The 20,653-nt window shown below is 45.6% G+C and overlaps 1 protein-coding gene across 1 annotated transcript in view; it reads left to right on the top strand.

Annotated features, from left to right (window-relative positions):
• LOC117610408 (uncharacterized) overlaps window positions 1-20,653 on the top strand; it is a 90,373-nt gene that overhangs the window by 50,289 nt on the left and 19,431 nt on the right. The window lies entirely within an intron of this gene.

The following is a 20,653-nucleotide window of genomic DNA, read 5'->3' as shown; positions in this document are numbered from 1 at the left end:
CGGTTAAACGCAAATTTTCCAACTGTCAGCATACTTCATCCGACCGGCCCTCAGGGACGAAATTCAATTTTCCGAGGATGACCAGTGCCGTACCTTCGCTCCACCCTTCTCTGTGGCCGCGCACGCGATCCGCTTGCTGGGCACACGCGCGTCTATGCATACGTATCGGCCATATATACGTGGGCACTTTATGTCCTCGTAAGTTTTCGAATGTATGGAAGAACCGACCTCGTAGCTGCAACGATCTCAAGAAATATACAGGGTGTAGTATTTTTTTAAGTAATCGTTTCCACTATAGGTCGTCGCGTTTCAAATAACGACTATAGTTTGCGCTAATAGGAAAGGGATTAAATGAGAACTCTGCTTAAATTCTTGTAACTAACTTTTATTTCGTTCAACTTAAATTTCACCAAGACACCCCTTATATTACTCGTACAGAATACCCTTCTATCGATGTCTGGAGGGAGATGTCGATGTACGATGGTGTGTATCGTGCTTAAAATTCCGACTGCTTGACCCGCGATAGATTGGACCTGGTACGGCGTGGAATACATATCAATTTCGGGCTTCGACTACGTCCCATGGGAACGCAGTTGCATTTTCCTCTAGATATCTTCTTCTTCTTTTTGTTCTTTTTATGACGTAAGATAGATGGACGATTCTTCTGTGTCGCGTTGAAAAAAATAAAAGAAAATTCTAAACGATTTTTGACGTTAGAACAGTCTGTATATGAGTACTTACATCTGTCTACGATAGAGCAACCCAACAAAGTTGACCCAATTTACAAGACTTGAAACGTAAACACGAGGCTGTTTTAGTTCGTCATTCGCGGACCACACACGTTCCACTTACGATTCAAATGAAAACCATTCGTTTTTAATCCATTCTACTTCGATAATTAAAGGACTATAGTATTCCAAGAACAGCGAAATCGTTGAAATAGGTATCGAAAATGGAGAAGATTGGTCGTTCGAATCGTTCCGTGACCCGATTTCGAAGCAATCCGGCATTTTAGTAAGACGACTCTGCCTGTCGACACGAATCGAGCCGGGCCATTCATCAAAATCGCCCGTACAAAAGACGATCCCTGTAATTGCTGGAAATCGGTCTCGGAAACGGTCTCGGAAACGGTCTCGAAAATGGCAACGGCAACGGAATCGTTTCTCTTTCGCTATGGTAGGACTGGAATTAGAAATCCCCGAACAGTCGACTCGTCGTCGTTGCTCCCTTTTGTTCTTGACACGGACCGGTTCAGTTTGCCCTGGCAAAAAATCGTCGAAGGCCCGTTCTCTTGCTGCTTCACAGATCAGACACGACGATTTGTCGTTCGCCACGAAACAGCCGAGTCACAGCCGAGTCCGAGGTGAGCCTAAGAGGCTCGTTGCTTTGTTGCACCTTGAGCGGTATGTACCGTGACAAATAGATCTCGCGATTTAATCTTCGTCCACCTCGCTTGAAATCGTGATTATCCCTTGGGCGACGTTCTTAATAAAATTATCGTCTCTAGAGAAGTTGCATTCGAGATGGTTTTCTCGTGACTAAAAGATTTCAAGGGCCTTTGAATTTTTCAAGTTCCGATTAACGGTACCGGGATAATCGTTCTAATCGGCATCGTGACAGTATCCGTCTGAAAAGTTGAGAAAGTTTTGTTAGAGAAGTCACTGACGTAAGAGAATGTTTACGTCGAAGCGCACAATTGCTCTCTGTTCGTCGCGGTAAAGAGTACCTACAGTGTTCGTGATCTCCAAGAAAGTGATCTATACCGTGGAAGAATCTTTTAACCTTGCACGTGAAAGACGCGTTGAAAAGGGTAAAATTCATCGAGAACATGGTAGGGTACGTGCATCTAATAAATAGTAGTTGGAGCAGAGGATTAAACCGCGACGGGAGAAATTCTTTCTGCTCTCGTGTAACCTTAGACCGGATACGCATGCTTGAAATTCCTAGTAATATAGAGAGCGAGCAATTCAGCCTAGCCAACCAGGGGAAAATTTGCCCAAGTTCTCTTCCAATACTTTACGTGCCTGGTAAACCGGTCATCTACGTCCTCTATCCACGCCAATTAAACGTTTTTTATCGTACCTTAACCTATTCCTTCGCGATGCATCGCGTGCACTCGGGATGGCCCTCGTCTAGCCAAGCTACAGATTACGCTTCCATCATAATCACCACCGTTCTTTCCTATTGAAATACCTTTTTTGTTTTTCATTTACGTTTCACGAACACCTCCTTCCGAGGGAAAGGCTTGCATCGCTGCGCTGTCTCGAAGGTGACAGACGAGAGCAAGTGGCGAGCTCGTAAAGAAATCACGGTGCAGAGCAGCACTGACAAAAGCCTTTTTAAATTGTAATGAGCTGCCAAAGAGTGAATTATGTGCCGTCCAAGTGCCATCGAGTCCTCCTCGACGAACCCCATCCTATAAAAGTCTCTCTATGTATGTGTATATCTGGCATCCTCGTGCCGCTCAGCCACCCCACGTCATGAATATATTTACATTGATCGTCCGTCTCGGCATTTTTCATTTGACCCGTCGCGTCGCGTCGTTCTGTCAGATTCTCTTTCTCTCTTTCTCTCTTTTTACCCTCGATATGTATACTTTATTTATATCGACGGGACGTGTCTGTCTTTCCGAGGAGATCGCTTCAATACAGTTTTCATCGTGAAACCCGTCGATCGCTAATGATCCTTTCGTCCTTCGACCATATCCTTCCCGGAAGTCCCTCGAGTTTTCGCGCAGTATCGCGATAGAAAACGCCTGTCTTGGCGTGCTTCCAGTTCTTTCGGCTATGCCTTCAAGTTTTACGAGCGACGAAAATTTCCATTTCACCGCGTTCGCTGCATCCATTCGTGCTTTAATTTAGGAAACACCGTGTAAACTAGCGTAGTTCGAAGGAAGGTAGAAAGGCGTGAGCAAAATGGAAGAGATTTATAAGGTCGTGAGCCGCGGATCATAGCCGGTTAGGTGGAGATGGCAACGCGATTCGGGCCACCCATCCGCTCGATCGCGCCGCGATAAACGCATTATTTAATTACCGTGAGTAATTACCGATTATTACACGGCGCTGCTTCTACCTGCACACAGTCCGCCATTAATTATTATACGAACGATCGGACGAAACACTCGTTACGCAGCAGTCTTTAATCGACGTGGACCCGGTGCGGTGGCCCGTCGCGGACTGATCACCACTACTTGTCTGCTTGCTCTTCTTCGCTCCCTTTTTCTTTTTGCCAGTTCTTCAGTGACAGGAACGTTGTTACTTTTCTTCTTGTTCTTGAACAATCACGTTCTATAATCTGCTTATCAACAAATGGCAAGTGTTGGAAAATTGGAGAGGCTTGGATTAATCGAGATTCTTAAGATTTTATTGTAGTAGAGACTGACTGAATCAAGGGAGTAGATATTGTGAATGAAATTGTAGACAGTGTAATTTGTAAGAATCGATAAAATATTGTCGCAGCCGAACCCACGGAACGAACAGCAATTCTCCGGATTAGGATTAAATATTGATAGTCAAGTTGATACAGATTAATGTGCATTCGCTGGCAGCTCAATCTCCTCGTGCGACCCGACAGCGATTTGTCTCTCGTGCTCGCCAAAAGGAGGGACACAACCGCGAATATCGTCTAAAGGAGAAAGAGGGATGCTTTGATTACCACCTTGGACGTTCCACGGATCGTCTCATCCTCTTATCTGCACCATTTCTCTATTTATCTCTCGATTCGCGTTGTCTTCTGGTGCCTTCGATCTCCCTCCCTCGTTGTACGAGCTGTTATGATGAACAATGTCGCTAGGGAGGGCATTTATTCCGAGATGCACCCTCCTAGGGGAATCTATTAGCACGTCGGGATACGGACGGCAGCTTATTTACTTTAGCGATAACGTCGATTCGCTGGGAAGCGGAAATACGTAGGAGTAAGCGAAATATTTCGACTCCAGTCCAGTTCTACCCTTTCACTGATACTGACTATACGTAATAAAAAGGAGATTACACACGTAGTCGTAGTCGCAACATTCGTAACCAACTGGAAATTTAGAATCGGATGATCTTAGGTCGTTCGTGGATAACAGCAGACTCAAGAATTCATTGGTTGGTAAACAGGGTCATTTTTTAGCGAAATCATCGGTCACGGTCGACAATCGTGCACGTTGATCGTGCTCGATGGCTGACAGTTCCAACCGGCTAATATATCTGCGCGATAAATCTTGCTTTCGCGAATCTATCGAGATTCGTTTGCTCGCAATAATTTTATTCGCGACACGATAAACTATGTCCAGTAATTTTCGATCGAGATTCTTCTCGAGCATCAAGTTTTTACAGTTGCAACAGCAATTCTTAACAGTGTCCACCTAAAGAGGCTGTTCGAAACTTTGCAATCAGTTTCATTGTAATCTGGTGGTCAGCTTGATTGCTAAAAAATGGTTGAAATAAGAAAACTGGTTGATTTAACATTTTTCATTCGTTCGAAGATGGAGCATCGATTCGATTCGATTAAAATCAGGAAGATTTGACAAGGCGCAACAAGCTTTCTCCACATGGAACGCGTTCGAAAGGCTTTCGCGGCTGACGGTTTACGGAAGGCGTCGCGGCGCGATGCGTCGCGAGGCTGGGAGAGGGTGGGCACGGTTCGACGCGCGTGTCGTCGCTCGAAGCCGGCAGTGAAAATGGTTTGTGCCAGAAAGTCTCGGATAAGTTAAACACGGCTCGTAGTCCGGAGGCGTCGTAAAGCGCCGCGGCGCCTTGGTGTTTACGCGGAGACGTCGAGGCCCACCAACCGCGTCATCCCTTTCCATCGACACCGTGTTGTTTGTCTCTCTCGCGCGTTCGACAGCCAGCTTCGCTTCAACTCACTCTACTTATTTCGCGTCTATTTTCGACCGCGTGACAAATCTCTATGCTGGCCGGATTTATCGAGGGACATTCTGGCCCGTGCCGTGCCGTGCCGTGCCGTGCCGTGCCGTGCCCATATGGTAGCCACGCGAGCTATTTCAAGCGCGAGGTGCGATCGCTGCCTCACCCTTTGCCAAGTGTATCTACTTCGATCGAAAAACCAACAGGTACAGGATGGAATAATTGCTTTGAAAAATACTCTCAAATCCGATCGAAAATATTTGAAAGAAGAGATAATCGATCGACTGAGATATTTCAAGGAAATTTAAAAGTACGATATCGTAACCAGCAAATCGTACGATGATTGACGAGCGTTCGTTCCGTCACTGGAATTTGTCGGTCCTCCGTCCATGCTTGTCCATCGGTGTTCCTTCGACCTCTCGATATCGATCTTCCTTTATACGAGTATGTAGGTATCTACGAATGAAAATCAAGGGAAGGGAGTGAAAAAAAAAAAAAAAAAAAAAAAAAGAGATTCGAACGGCGTGAAAGCCGCATTGCCTTCGTGCAGAGAAAAACTAAGTCTTAATAAAGCCGAGCCAAAGATAAATTGGTACATTAGCATCTCGCTGGTGATTCATAGTGACGTTGGTTCGTTGCTACGAAGGGAATATGATATATCGTCATTAGCATTGGTTTCATATTAGAACAAATAGGCTCGCGTTTTTCGGTCTTGAAAGGCGCGACGTGTCCCGTCCCTTAATGGGGCGTAATGCACCCCCGCTGGAAAACTTTCAACCAGGAAGGTTGTCGCGGTGACTGGTGCTTTTCTCGGCCATCTGTCCGCGTATTGTTTCGCCATCAACGCGAACAATGGAAGAATCGATGGATTTAACGGGGATGACGTTTCGTTTTCTTCGAAAATGAATATGGTAGACCGACGATATTAACGTTAAAAATTTTTTTAATTTCTCGCTCCACCTGAGAAAAAAAAAATGGTCACGATCTACAGATGTTTCGTTCAGTCTGTATCCGGTCGTTAGAAACAATGCTTCATTTCCATAATTATTTCCCGGGAAGCAATCGTTTCCATCCACAAATCACCGGCTCGCGATTTCTCCAAACAACGATTTCTGTCCACGCTAAAGGGGCCAATTACACAGAAATTTATTCGGCTTTCACGTGTAAACCTACGACACGAAGATTCGACGCTTCGATATCTATGGTTAGGAGGGAGAGAGCGCGCTCGAAAGAGGGAGGGTGAAAGATAGGGGGTGAGCAACCCCTGATCCGGTGTAATTCACGGTTTGCCGGTGCATTTATTAACGGGACGCCGCGGCGTGTCATTCTGGGCGAGGGCTTTTTAATGATTTATCGTGTACGCGCCAAGACGCGTAAATCCATTGTACGGTGTGCCATGGTTTGTTCGACTAGACGTCTTTCGTTGCCCGCGGCCACCCTTTCCTTCCTTCCTTCCTTCCATCTTACAGCTGCCGAATCGGCCACGCAGATGGACACGCAGATGTTGCTCTTTTAACCCTGTCATACTCGTTCACCACCGTTACTTCATTTTTTTTTCACTGTTCTTAGAAGACGGTGATCGTTGCGTCGGAATTTCGGTAATTTTCTTTTAATGGGGTGGACGTGCCAGTGTCGAACACGTTTGAAATTTTCCTCATTTGTCACTTGTAGTACGTATACCCTGTTATTTGGGCAGTCGTAGCTATACGGGTATAGAGTTGTAACCGTAGGCATTATTAGAGCGAAAGATTATTTCGTCTAACATTTTTCAAGGATATTATAGGAGGATATAATTTTGAAGGGTAAGGTCTGGTTTCTGGCTACGTCAAGATGGTAACAGCTTGTTCTTGAGGACGTTGAAGGGATCGTGATAACGCGTCCATCAACGATGCCAAGAAAACGGAGGCAACACCTTCTTCTTGTCTCGAGCAGTCTAGCGAAACGCGAATTAGTCTGTGAGCGATATCGGGGCAAACAAATGGCGCTATTCCTGCTGGAAACGCGCCGCTTAATAACGCGGATAGCCCCGCCGTCCGTTTCTCATTCGTAAACACGTCCGGCTACGCCTCCTCGGGCATTTGTCAGCTCTGGTCAGTTTTCGCAAACGTCGCGTTTCGCCATCGAATATTCCTCTCGCGTGTCTGCGAAGCTTTCCAGAATATTCGGAGAAACGGGGATCGAACTCGGGGTATCTATGAGAAGTGTTCCGTTACTTGAAAGAGAAGGGGGTTTAGTTTCTGCAGACTCGACACTTTTAACGCGTTGACTATTATTAGGAGCAGGTATAGTTGTTTTATCGTTAGTCAAAATAATAATTAACAAAAGTTTTCGTACGAGAAACGCCTAGCTCGTTAAGATGCATCGTGTTTCAAGAAAATAGAAGGAGCAAAAAGGTAAAGGGCCACAAGAGACGAGGTCGTGGGGTCTACATTTGACCACAGAGAAGCAGAGGACGATGTGCGGTCAACGGGCTCTTGCTGAGATTAATGTGTCGCCTCCTATCACCGGTGATTGACAGCCCCGTGACCGCGACAAAGCGCCGACGACTAACATCATTCTTCTTCGTTGGTCTCTTTGCGAGTCCTCTCTGTTTCCACCTCCCGAGTTTGCGTCCGTTTCAAACGCTTCTCCGCCACGTTTCCACGTCTCGACTGATTTTCTTCGCCTGACGAACTGATTTTCTTCGAAAATAGAATACACGGTCACTACCGTATTAACGCGTTCACAAAAGCAGTTGGTCTGCCATCGGGCCAGAAGATAAAATGTCCCTGCTACTTAGCGAGCACTGAAAAAAAAATTAATTACCAGCGAGTTAAAATAAACTTATCAATCGTTCGATAAGGAGACCCGTTTCGATACGCTTCTCACAATAATTCCACTTGATTTGCCTATCGCTGTCACGTTCGAAGATGTTGGATAAACACGCCAAGTGGCATTTATGTTTTCGCGCAGTAAAAATTGAAAAAAAATTTTAAAAAGAAGCGAATCTGATTTTTCGCGATAAACAACGTATAGGTATACGTAAAATAATATAAACCGCATCGAGGTTAAAATTCTTGTAGGAGCAAGAGGAATCACTTTCCGGTCGATCCCGCGGGTACGCCGGCAATCAGTCGAGCTAATTAGATGAAGGTTTAATTGCAGGGAGGTCTGGCGAAGGAGAGAAGCGCGAGCTGTCTCCTAGGTGCAATTCCCCGCATATTTACATCGCCCACGGGACTCGAAGGGGTCCAGAAAGGGTCTACATAAGGCAGGAAGGAGTGCCTTCAACCCTTTTCCATCGCCTAGCCTCTCACCCCGGCGGCCGTCTTAAAAGAAAGGGTTAATTAAAAACAACAAAAGCTATCCGCGCCATTAGCGGCCGTTTGTATGCGCCGCGTTAGCGTTATGTCCGGTGCTTTTCGAGATACAACCCACCACCCTCCTTTTACCCCTTTCTCTAGACGACCTTAACGAGTTCCAGGCTTCGTCACGACCTCCAAGAACTCTTCTTTTAGCTCTTTTCATTTTTTTCCTTCGTTTCTCACCCTTCCGTAGATGAAGGATCAAAGTGGAAATTGTTGGTGATTTCATTTCGCTTCTCTAATGAGTTCAATGTTGGAATAATTGTAATTTCGCGTCGTTTCAAAGGTGTTCTTTATTCGAAGCGTTTCTTAAACGCTTTGATAATCATCGTAGGGGTCAGAAATAGAGCTGATTCTGGCGACGGAAGTCGTCGACGAGACGGATACACGAGAGAACACGAGTTTTCCGCGTGATTTCTAGCTTAACGATCGTGCGAGCTAATAAAATTCTGGAAATGATACGTCGCCTAAATAAACTACTTGGAGGATCATTTATCTTTTATTGCGGACTTCGTTACGCCGTCTCCGTGCGTTACCGTAAACGTAGTCGCTTTCGGAGACGCAAATGAAAATTTTACGATCGTCGCGAAATTATCCGTTTCGCAGCCAGTTATTTCGAAACGCGATGACAATTTTATACATATATTTATGGCCTGGTGATGTTTAAATAAGAGCATCTCTTCGTAATCGACTGTTCGTGTTCGCGTCGATGACCAAATTTGTAACAAAATTTCAAAAGGACTTTCTTAAAACACTTTCTTGAAATTATAACCAATTTCAATTTTCGATAACGCTGCGTCAACTCGGTAATTTAATGGTCTCCGTGTCGTGTTTGCCGAGCAATAAAGTCAGGATCTTTAGGAAACGATCATCCGAGGGGGAAAATAAGAGCGACAGAAAAGGTTCTGATGAACGTAAGGGCGATATCGAAGTCGATTAGCATTTTATCGTTCCCTGAGACAAGCTAATCGGCCCCTGAAATTCCTTAGTCCCCGCAATTTTGCCTCTGAAAATTTTGTTTCTCTTATCAATCCCGAAGACACTGTTGCAATCCTGTGTCGTATCGCTAAACGTCCACCTATAATCACGTTACCCTGCAATTACATCGACTTCCGGCGAACGTGGTCCCTGCGTGTTTGGCTCACCGGTATTTTTCGAAAATTTCACCAAGAAATGGATAATGACATTCTAAGAAACGCAAATTTTTATTTTGTCAGAAAATTGAATCGTTGAACGATGAACATTAAGTGACCGTAGCGCATTTGATTACTCGGGTGTTGTTTGATTTAACAGCTGTCGTTAATGATCGTTGCGTGTCTGCTTTTCAAATGCATCAGGGTAATTGGTTCTCAGCTACTTACCTTTGAATGACAAGCAGTTACTTCTGTAACACCCTATATAGAATTCCTGAAAGAAAGATTCATTTTTTCAAAGGGCACGCGATAAATAAAACGGTATCCATTATTCGCGAAGAAACAGCGAATCTTGGCGGGCATTTACGCGACGGCCACTTCCTCCCGCCGCTATCTTCTATACAGAGTTATCTCCCCCGCAAATATATATTAATGCGAGTGATATATCAGGCTGGCCGCGAGGGACAAAACCTTAAATATTGGATAAGTTGGTCGGTGGTCGGCCCATGGAGACCGAATCTCAGTGATGGATGGCCCGCTGCTGACTGTCATAACAACTTTCGTCCTTTTATTTCTCCATGTGATTGCTCGACGACCGTGTTACCGAGAGAGCGAGGCGAGCGGATTTCGAATCGTCGAATAGTTTCCTCAATTTTTCTCTCACTCTAACCCACTCATCGTGAATCCCCTAATTTCTAATCCCATCGACGACGATTCTGATAACAAACGAAACGAGTAACGCACGAATCGCCCAGGGCGTATGTATGTATGTATGTATGTATGTATCGTATGTACAAAGTCGGATAGGGTACGGTCCGAATCTTAATTCATTGCGGTGCGTATTCCGTTCGCCTCGTTATTGGATTCCTCCTGATAATTCAGCCCTAAATCATCCTCACTGGATCGGAGAGGAGTAAGGGAGGGTCCTCTAATTTCCTACGTCTCCACGGGCTCGTGGATTATGCAGGGACCGGCAAAGGGTTGATTCTCCGGGGACGTTTGCGTCGACGTGACACTACTTGGCCCCGGTTAATAGAATATCGTCTTCCTGTAAACAGATAGTACCGGAAGAACAACCGTGGGGATTGTTCTCCGTTAAATGCACCCTTGCAAACATGTGTGAAGTTTTTACATTGAAAATATTCAGGGTATGAAATTAATAAACGATTAAGAAATTATAATCTCTAATGTCGAAACATATATCACGTTAAACGTCAATTAGAAAGTGACTCTATCGTTGGCATTGCAACGAGTGTGACGCAAATGACGCGATTATGTTATATATGAAAAATGTAATTTGTTAACCGTTATCAATTATGAGACGAAGCCCGTTCGAATAAAGGAGATTTTAGGTCATTTACGTTTCTAGGAATTCCTCTTGTCACGATACAAATACATTTAATCGTTGCAACAATTACTTAACAATCGAATATTTTTATAAAATATCTTCTCTTTCTTGCGTGTACTCGCTTAGACCTCGTCACCCCAGTTATTATTAGCGTCTATTAAACATCTGTGGACAAGAAAACATTGGTAAAACACATGGAGATGTATCTCTGTCGTAGAAAGTCTAGCGAAGAGAAAGAATTCGGTATGCAAGTGGCATTCGTGGAAACGATAACTGAGCTCGCGATGTCACGAGAAGGGGTTATCGCCTAAGACAACCGGCCTATGACATCGATCACTCTTTGTCGCTCGATGAACCTCCTTATCGTTTAACATTAATTATTATTGCCTGCTTGACACTTTTAAACGACTCTTTCGATACATGAAACAGCAAGAAAACGTTCCTGTTCACAGTGATAATCATGATAATCCCGAACTTCGACCGAGAGACATGAAATACTAACGAAGCAAATTTTTACCGAAAAAGTTGCGAGAGTCGAGGGACAAACATCTGTTAGGAATTGTTCCACTTTAGCAGGTGATAACTCTCCGGTGAAGAGTGATAGCCAGAGCGGTTCGAGGAAAGATATGGATCAAATTTACGGCGTTTCACGCTCGCCTGCTAGACTACTGACGCAACTATCGATATCTATATTGCGAGGGTAGCACAATGAACAATCATCGATCCGACCTGATTTTCGCATAAGCCCAGTAGTATAGGTCGAGATGTCTGACAACGAAAGGAAGTTGTACGATTGTTTCCTGAAAATAAACCGCGTTCGGAAAACCAAATAGGAAATTCTTCGGCACGAGTAACCAAATAAACTGGATCAGCGTGAAGATACATAATCTCGAAGGAGAAAGATGCTCGATATGTACTACTCGGTAGCAACAGAACGTCCACCGTACCATACTACGAACAGTTTCGGAAACGTCCTACTTTGCCGCACCTAATATAACACGGCCGTTCGATCGCGGACGACCAGCTTTATGGTGTAAACAGACCGTTGCCATCGCTTTGCGGATAAACTCGTCTTGACAAAGTGCAGGTCCCCCAGGAAATGCCCGCCAACGAGAATCCCGACAGCGGTTCACCAGAGAAAATCCCTTTCCGGGGAAAAATGCGGGGAAAAAAGCGAGATCAGTTTTCCAGTCGAGTCCTCGAGATTTCTGAACTTGAGAAATCAGTCCGGTTCGGCCACTAACTAATCCTACACAAATGGCCCTCTGTCTACTTTGTTTTTGTCACCAATCTGGACACGTTCCACGCACGAGTCCTGTACAACTTGTTAGCTAAGAACACCCCTGAGCTGGTGAAACGGTGCGTAACTAACCTCACACACGCTTCCCGCATTAACGTAGCCACACACTGCTTTCATTCATCAGCTTTCGCGCGAGCATCCTCTGAAAGCGTTCCGCTTCGAAACGTCCCGAACGATACTCGAGGTTTCTCCTGAAAATTGGTCATTGCTTGCCGCAATTGACGATCGGTTAAAATTGAAGCTTAAAAATCAGGCGCGATTGCAAAATGTTGGCCATCGTCTCTTACCGCTTGCGAAGAAGGCTCGCGGTTCCTTTCACGCATTCGTCAACGTATTCAGCGACAAAAAACGGTAGAACGTGCCCGGAGCGATGTATTATGGATGGTCTCGGACAGAGATCCGTTTGTGCTCGCATTATCATCGTTACACTGGCGTAGACGCCTCTCGAAATCAAAGTCACCACCATTTTACATCAATTAGTTAGAGTCTCTTTAGCATCGCTCTATCAACGTTTCCAGTGAAATGTTGTCATCTTTCAAGATTTTCATTTCATGTAGGTAAATGGAGAAGGAGATTATGGAAGCGGAGGAAGGAAGGAACGATTAGATGGGAAGGTTGTACGCTAGTGAGAAGGCGGGTCATTTAACATACGACGGCCATAAAGAGGAACCCGTTGAGTGGTGTAGCGTCGATCGCAGTTAATAACTGTCCGAGGCAACTGTGGTACCGTTTTCTTTCCGTGAATTGCCGAGCTGCCAGCAATTAGCGGCACGTTGCGACACGTCGTTCTCTGTGCCACGCTTAGCACTCGTCGTTATCACTTTCGCGTTTCTATAAATCAATCCAACGCGACGCGAGAGAGAGAGGAGTTGAAAAAAGAGAATTTATGAAATTCTTCGACACGACAAACATGACATGCTACGAAAAACAGGTCATTCCTGGTATTTCTTCTAATCCTGTTTCTTGTGAAACGCATAATCCTTTCCCATAATCGTCCTTTCGCATAATCGTTCTGGTAAAAAGCAGTAAGTGGCAGCGCTTACATCGTAAGGGCATCGTTGGGAGACGAGCCGACAACGGACACGCTGGCGTGTTTTTAACGATAATTTCTCTTATCTCCTGGCAGCACATGCTGTCCAGAGTTGCGTGCCACGGGTCGTACGTATCCGCTGGTAAATCGACCGATCTAAGACACTCCGCAAATTGGATCCAGAACGTTATGGTTGCTTTTCAACGAGCTTCCTTCAAGCGTCGAAAGAGTTTCACTTGGTTCTTGATTATTACAAGAGATTGACATTCACTTAGCCCAGTTTCATAATCGTGACCGAACGAAGGGCAGACAGCATCGATTGAAAGCATTCGTCTCATAGTCAGTCAGTCGTCGTCGCGTCGCGCGTAATCCAGCCGTAATCCGGAATACGCGTGCGCCCACCAAGCCAACGGTGAATTACTTTAGTTGGCAAGTTTCGACCGATAATCACGCGGCTCGAGCCAGACCGTCGTTTTTCTCTCCTTGCACCCCTTGCAACCCCTTCTTCGAGGCTTGGTCGAGCTCACGGCGCATAAAAACGACCGTTCCATAATTGATTTTGTTCTTCGAAAGTTCGCATGCACTCAGCACGGGCCAGCGTGGTGTAACGCGAAACTTGCAGGGTGAAAAGCCGAGGCAGAGCGAACACTCGAGACCCGCCTCTCGAATCCCGTTAAAAGTTTTGTAACGATCCCTCGTGGAAATTCCAGATCGCGCTTGTTCCATCCTCTCCACGATGACCGAGCGAGCTAACGAATTTATGGCAGAATCGGATTTTTCTATTCTCTTTTCCTTTCTTTCTTTCTCTTTCTTTCTCTTTCTTTCTTGTCAAGCTTTTCCTGTTTCCTCATTCTACTCTAACCTTGTGGCTACTTTAGTTGAAACTAATTCAACAGCAGATAGGTAATCAACATTTATTTGATCGAAACAAAAGTAGGTACAATGAAATTCAATTTAATCGATAATCGTTGTAAATGGTTAGGGGAGAAAAAGAAGGTTTAACTCGTTTCCACTGGCATAGAAAGCTTTCGATTCCGATGAAAATCGACAGGGATCCGGGTGGTTGATCGGATTGGAAAATTTCCCGAGCGAAAACAACAGCCATATGCCGCTCGCAGTGTTGTTAATCCTCGAAAGTCCGGGTTAAGCAGCTTGAAAGCTCGCAGAGAGAGTGTAAGAGAGTTTGAACGCGTAAAATTGCACGGGGATTCGACCCGTTGGAGTTATTAATGCTCGCAATATCGTTACCTTGTTATTTAAAGGATCCGCGGTTGGCGAATTAGCGGATACCCGCGAGCCAGATTATGAAAAATGCTGCAAATCTATTTTCCAGATTTCACCGGGTTTATCCTGTTGAAAGAATTTCAATTGCGGCGGGGGATAAAAGTCTGGATGAGTTGGTAATCACCTTACAATCCTGATTGTATACGTTATACGTTGGAAATAAATTTGAATAAGAACGATCGCGTAAACGGGCAGTTTCCCTTGATTTCATAGAAATCAAAATCGACGAGACATGCAAATTTTCACGTCACGTGTAGGTATAGGTAGTTAAGAATCGGCATAAGGGGCGAGAAAAGAGAAGAAGAGAAGTGGAAAGGAAAGATAAAATGGAGGGGTTGAAGAAACATGGCGCGAAAGAGGGTGGCAGGTGGAAGAACGCTATCATTAGAGACGACTGGAAAGAGAGTGGAAATAACAGTATATGGTAATACCAATGACGGTTACGCACGCTTATTGCCGTAATACTCGACGATAATTGCCAGGTCTGCCAACATACATCAAGCGACGTCCGGCTTGGCGTGAACGTCGAAATGAAACGTCCACTTTGTTACACTGTAACTGGAAGCCGATGTGCAAAATTGTTGCGGGCATTTTAACTGATAATTTCGGCTAAATGTCAATATCGAAGAACCAGATGTTTATCGTTTCAGTGGGACGAATGATACATAGGGGAGGATTTGTTTTAAAGAAAAGGAAAGAAGAATTTAGGTTATATTTAGTTATATTTAAGAGACTTAGCAAATCCGATGGGGAGAAAGAGAGAAGGAAAAGGAAGATCAGTGGGAGGCACCCTGAACTAAGACTCCTCGGCCTAAACGACTTGACTCCAGTCGAGTTCCAGTCGACAGTCCACCGCGTATAAATCATTCTAATAACCGTGCGGTTTCACCTGCGGACTCGCCAAAACGCGCATGTACTCGCGTGTAGATTTCGTTCGACCGCGCGAATATCGCATGCATTATTCAAGGACCACGGAGACTGGCTTGCACCACACCGTCAGAGAGAGAAAGCGGCTGGCTTTTGCATAAAAGAAAGAGAAAAACTGCACCCACCAGTGCGTGGCTATTCGTCGATAATCGATCTAGCAACGTGTCATAATCGCCTCTAGCAACTTTCCACGGGACCTTTCGTTTCGCCAGAACAAAGAGGGTGCTTTTGTTGAATCACCTTTTGTGACCGCGAGCAGAACCCAGCCAGAAGCAGCATGGATTATTGTCAGCCGTGTAACAATGCTCATCGGGACGTTGTCTCTTGCTAATCGTGCGTCGCTTCGCTAATTATCGAGCGCTAATTGAGTTGCGCTCGCTCACGACCGCCGACGGCGATCCGCCGTTCTCCTACGTGCCTCGTGAAATCGTTTTGCTTCAAACTTTTCTACCGTTCAGAAAAGACTTGGTTAAAAATTGAAATGTATTAATTTACAAAGCACGACTCACCATCAGGGGAGGGGGTTGTTTCAAAAGATGTATCGCTTTAAGCTACCAAGAGGTAAAAATGTTTGAATCGTTCCTTGACTCGTTAGAAAGTCAATAAAATCAAACAAGTTCACGTCCCGTTATGATCATGGCCCGTCTTCTTAATACCTTTATTATACGAACGATCCTAATATCTTAATATTGCCAGCCCACGGAGGTTATGCGAGTTACACGAGGGTCTAATGGTCGACTCAATTAAGACACCATTAGACCAACAGCATTTACATGTTAACGATAATAGCCGTCATGATACATTCCCTCGGAATAATGTTCCGCGTGTGTACGCGGCCTGCTCACCGTCCGGAAGTGTACGAGTCCCCGATCGACCGGTGTAATTTCTTTTAATGGCCACCCCTAACCCTGCCAGACACCGATACCCGACCGCCAATTTGCTTGCGAATCTTGTCTTTCACCTTCCAAGCGGTTAAATTTTTCATACCAGTCATCAGTGACATGAAATTTTTCTATTCAACAAAGTTACGACCAATAATTGGAGTCGATTCGAACAAAGAAGATCATCGTTTGATTCCCCCTTTCCCTATCCTCGTGTTCACCACTGGCCCCCATCAACACCGAACGCAGATATTTACCATTCACCTGTCACAATGCGCATCCATCGAAGCTAAACCGAGCTTACAATTAGAGGAAACGCTTTTGTCGGTGGCGATCGAGTGGCGGTGCGAGTCGCTTGAAACTCCATCGCACCGACGGACGCAACAAGGGATGGCCCTTGATTCTCGTTTGTCCGCGTAATAATACAGACGGCACGAAGCCGCGGGCTCGAAAAGCGTAAACGCTGAGCGATTCTCGTAATGCCTACGATTATATCGATCAATGAGTCTACGCTTCTATTTACGGCACTACCAGAATCCGGACCCACCTTTCACCCTCTTTGAATCCTACCGTATGATCCAGCAGGATCGCGTGAAATACCAAAAGAATCGAATTTCCCGAGGATAGAAAAAGAGAATAAAGAGGAGGCAAAAAGCAAGAGAGACAAAAAAGGCAGAAAAGCAGAAAGCCGAAGAATGATGGTTCTTTGGACGGAATATCGATGACCACGAGCATCGAGAAGACGATGAAGAGGATGAAGAGGATGAAGAGTATTCCCGGAGAAAAGCTGAAAAGTGAGTCTGGGTAGGGGTGAGGCGGCGTACGACGTCCCGCGGGGGCGGCTGCTTTGACCTGGTAATGGCGTGCCGAGAAGAATGGGAAATGTCACCAGGGGGCGCGGACCTTCTCCAGCTTGAGTCAACCTGCTTTCTTTTTGTTCGAGCCGACGACTGCGCAACACGCTCGAGCCGCATGGGGTTGCATCCTTCTTCGTGGCGTCATTAGTCGTTCCGTCCACGTGAACGCATACTTCGGTCGTTGGAAACTCCCACTACCGAGGAATTAAAAATATCTATCGAAAGCGAATGGAAATTTTGAGAAAATTTTCAACAATTTCAACGTATCACACCTGGTAGATTCGAGACGGGGGTGTCTGGTAACAGCTGGCAAACTCCCATCGTCTTCGATCCGCGTGGCGCCGCGCCGCGCCATTCGAAGCGTTTCTTTTCTTCGACTGCTGGGATTCCGTGTAATCGCGTAGCGGGCGCGTGCTACGAAAAAGATAGGCATCTCCGCGACCATCTCGTTCACCGGCACGGGCCAACCTTCCCACACCTAACCGATCTACCTGACCTACCTACCTACCTACCTTCCTACCTGCTAACTATGCTGACCTTGATAACCCTGGCTAGTCTGAACGCGGTTACGATCACCAGCTTCGCTCCTTTGTCCTGTTCGTCAAACACGTGTACGTTTCAACGAACGACCGGTGTTAAGAAGAAATATAGACCCCTTTCGTTCTTCCTCCTTCAAAGTTGATTCGTTCGAGGATTCGTGACCATGATGGGCGCGTGATGGCGTTCAGGACGATGGTGATTTTATTTCAAATATTAAAGGAATAATTTGAACTGTTTGGTGCGAAGAAGCAACCACCATTTCACAGTGATACGCTGTGACATGTGGCAATGTCGAATGAAATGGACAGAATCAAGAGCAAAAAGGTCGCTGTCCCTCGTTGAGGCGGAAAGCGCTAGCAGATTAAAGCTAAAAGAACCATCGGCTGGAAAGAGAGAGAGAGAGAGAGAGAGAGAGAGAACAATGGGTCGAGGGAGAAGGTGGCCCTCTCTAAAAGCCAATCAAAGGAATGACAGTCTGCTGCCCGCCTCGTAACCTTCAAAAGGGCTGACCAAGGGCTGCCGCCGGATTGGGCACTCGTCTACTCCATATTGATGAGTGACGACCAGTCTACTCTCGCTTCGAAACAATTGCGGTGCCTTCGATGTTCTACCGATCGTTCGCATTTCAATAATTCTCTGTCGACTTGGTTACCCTCCTTAACCCTTTTCCCATTACGGACGGCTATAGATAGGTAGTCGTTTGTCGTGAAATTTGAAAAAATTTTTGATCGATCAGACGACGTAGATAAATGATAAATTTATCAACACCACCAAACCAGTGTCGAAGAACACTGATCTGCCTCAAAACCATTAAGTACATCCTCCGATGCGTATATCGCATGAACAGCAGCTGGACGCGGCGATAAGATAGCATGTCCCCTCGGGATTTCGTCACAAGAATCATGCGACAGTGTGTATCGTCCATTTGCTGTCACGTTCTGTGACTTTCATTCGGTGTCTCGAGTCAAGGACAAGGGTCAGCTAGGGTTCAGCAAACGTCTCGAACGAGACGTTTGAGCGGGAAAACGGAGATTCGAGACACGTGCGTTGACACTACCGTCGTTGTTCGCGGACCGATTCGATTCGAGGATGGCGGAGAGTATCGTTGCGGGTTTATCAACCGGGGTTATCCGAGAAGACACAACTAACGGCGTGTCGTTCTAGCTGCGTCAACTACGTGTCGTCGTTTATCGTTTTAATGGCTCTCTAATTAGCGTCCCCTTGCTTTATTGACTCATTCCGTCCTTCTCCGCTCGCGTTTCGTACCTTATCTCTTCTACACCGATCGTACGCAGACGATACTCGAACTTCAAAGGTCTTTAAAGGAAAAATTCAAATTTTTACTTCAATTTTTCATATATACCTAATTATTAAACAGCTACCACTTTGTTTATAACTACGTGCAGATTGCAAGCACAGTAGGGAATCGTTTTCGTAATTAGACGTGTTGTTTTGTTGCATTTATCGACGACACTCTTCATTCATGCCAATATGCACCGTATCGAGAGGAACTTGACGCAATAATTTTGCTGAATCAAGTTACAGTACCGATGTAGTTAATTTTAAACAATTAATCAACATTAAACTTGTTGTCCGGTGTAACTCTAATGTCATCCGACGTTTCTGAAGATTTTCCACGACATCAAATTGATGAGTTCACACTAGACCGGGCTAATAATAACTCTAGCGTCTCAATGACGACATAGATATTCTTCCGTCGATAACTACGGTTCATTGTACATACAAAGAATTTTCCTTGAAACGCATTAAACGCGGCATCGTATAGAAATTTTCTAGCGGTTGCAAAATTGATATCGTAAAAGAAAGAAATAAAGAAGCCTGATAGCTCTAGAAAGAACAGGTTAGAATGGATAGCAGAAGCGTTCGATCCAGCCTCGAAGTAGGCGTAGCCATTCCAGCCCGCATAACTCTGTCGAGCACAGAGGGCAATCTCTTAGCCCGACAATGCATCGGTGATTGTGGAAGAGGACCCACTCGTCCGAAGGTGCGCTTCGACCAGAAGGTAGGAAGGTAGGAAGGTAGGGAGAAACGACAGTCGAACGAACGAACGAACGTAGGAACGTAGGAAAAAAGAAGAAGGCAGTAGAACTGATGAAGAAAGCAGAAGGAGAAGAAGATGGGAGGCAGGTGAGATGAGAAAGATGACGGATACCTGGTTTCACCCCGTAGAAGTCACAACAATGTTTGTTAGCCGGCGTTAGGCCCGGCACGCAGGCAAGCTTTCCATCACCGGTTTCCTGGTTAGACTAATGGCCGACACGTCGTGAGGTCCTGCGGGATGACTGGCCTCACGGTATATACTGAAAACAGCGCATTTGTTAGCCCGACTTCTCGCGGGATTATTACAGCTGGGACGAGCTGGTGCGAGGTGTATAGACCAGCCACGGGGACGGGGACGGGGACGGGGTTAGGTCGGCGACGAAACAAAAGAACAGGGAAGACCGATGCCCGGGGATAAATCAAGGCTAACCAGCGAAGCAGAGCCGTTAATTCGTGCGCGTGGGACGAGCTTCGGCTGCGATACTTTCGACGATACTTCTGTCAAGAGATATGAACGGTTCGTTGTAGATTGAGAGAGGTATGTAACAGCCACCGGCTGGATGATACCGTTTTTGGCCGAACAGTAATCTTTGAGAAGCACGAAGATTCACGCCTTTTGCTACAGCAATTGTCTACGCAAGAGGCATCGGTGCCTCTTCAGACCCTTGATCCATTGGCTGAATGATATCGTTTTCGATAAGAACCAACCGAATCAATTGATCGAACTCGAAACGAGTATCTCACTTTAATACCTCTTATCTATCGTCCATTTAAGTTCGATATCATTCATACGTCGAAGCTCGAAAGGGGAACGACGTTAAGTAGCAGCGGCGTGCGCCCGGTAGCAATTTATTCATTGCGCCTGCTAACTGGCCGTGCATTGAAAACCCGCCATGGTAATCTGCATTCATTTGAATAAATAACCGATCAATAACCAATAATAACTCGGCCAAACCGTGGTTTGTCATCTTAACCAATTCCGCCCCACTGATAAACTGACCTGGTACACCTGTATCGATGCTTACAACCATTACCCTCTGTATTGTCGCAAATCTACGCGGTCATCGATCTTCGTGTAATGTCATCTATTTATTACCT

The sequence above is a fragment of the Osmia lignaria genome, chromosome 10 (assembly GCF_051020975.1).
Source record: "Osmia lignaria lignaria isolate PbOS001 chromosome 10, iyOsmLign1, whole genome shotgun sequence".
In the NCBI taxonomy this organism is placed as follows: domain Eukaryota; kingdom Metazoa; phylum Arthropoda; class Insecta; order Hymenoptera; family Megachilidae; genus Osmia; species Osmia lignaria.
Note: the sequence above shows the minus strand (reverse complement) of the source record. Positions and strands in the feature narration are given on the sequence as shown.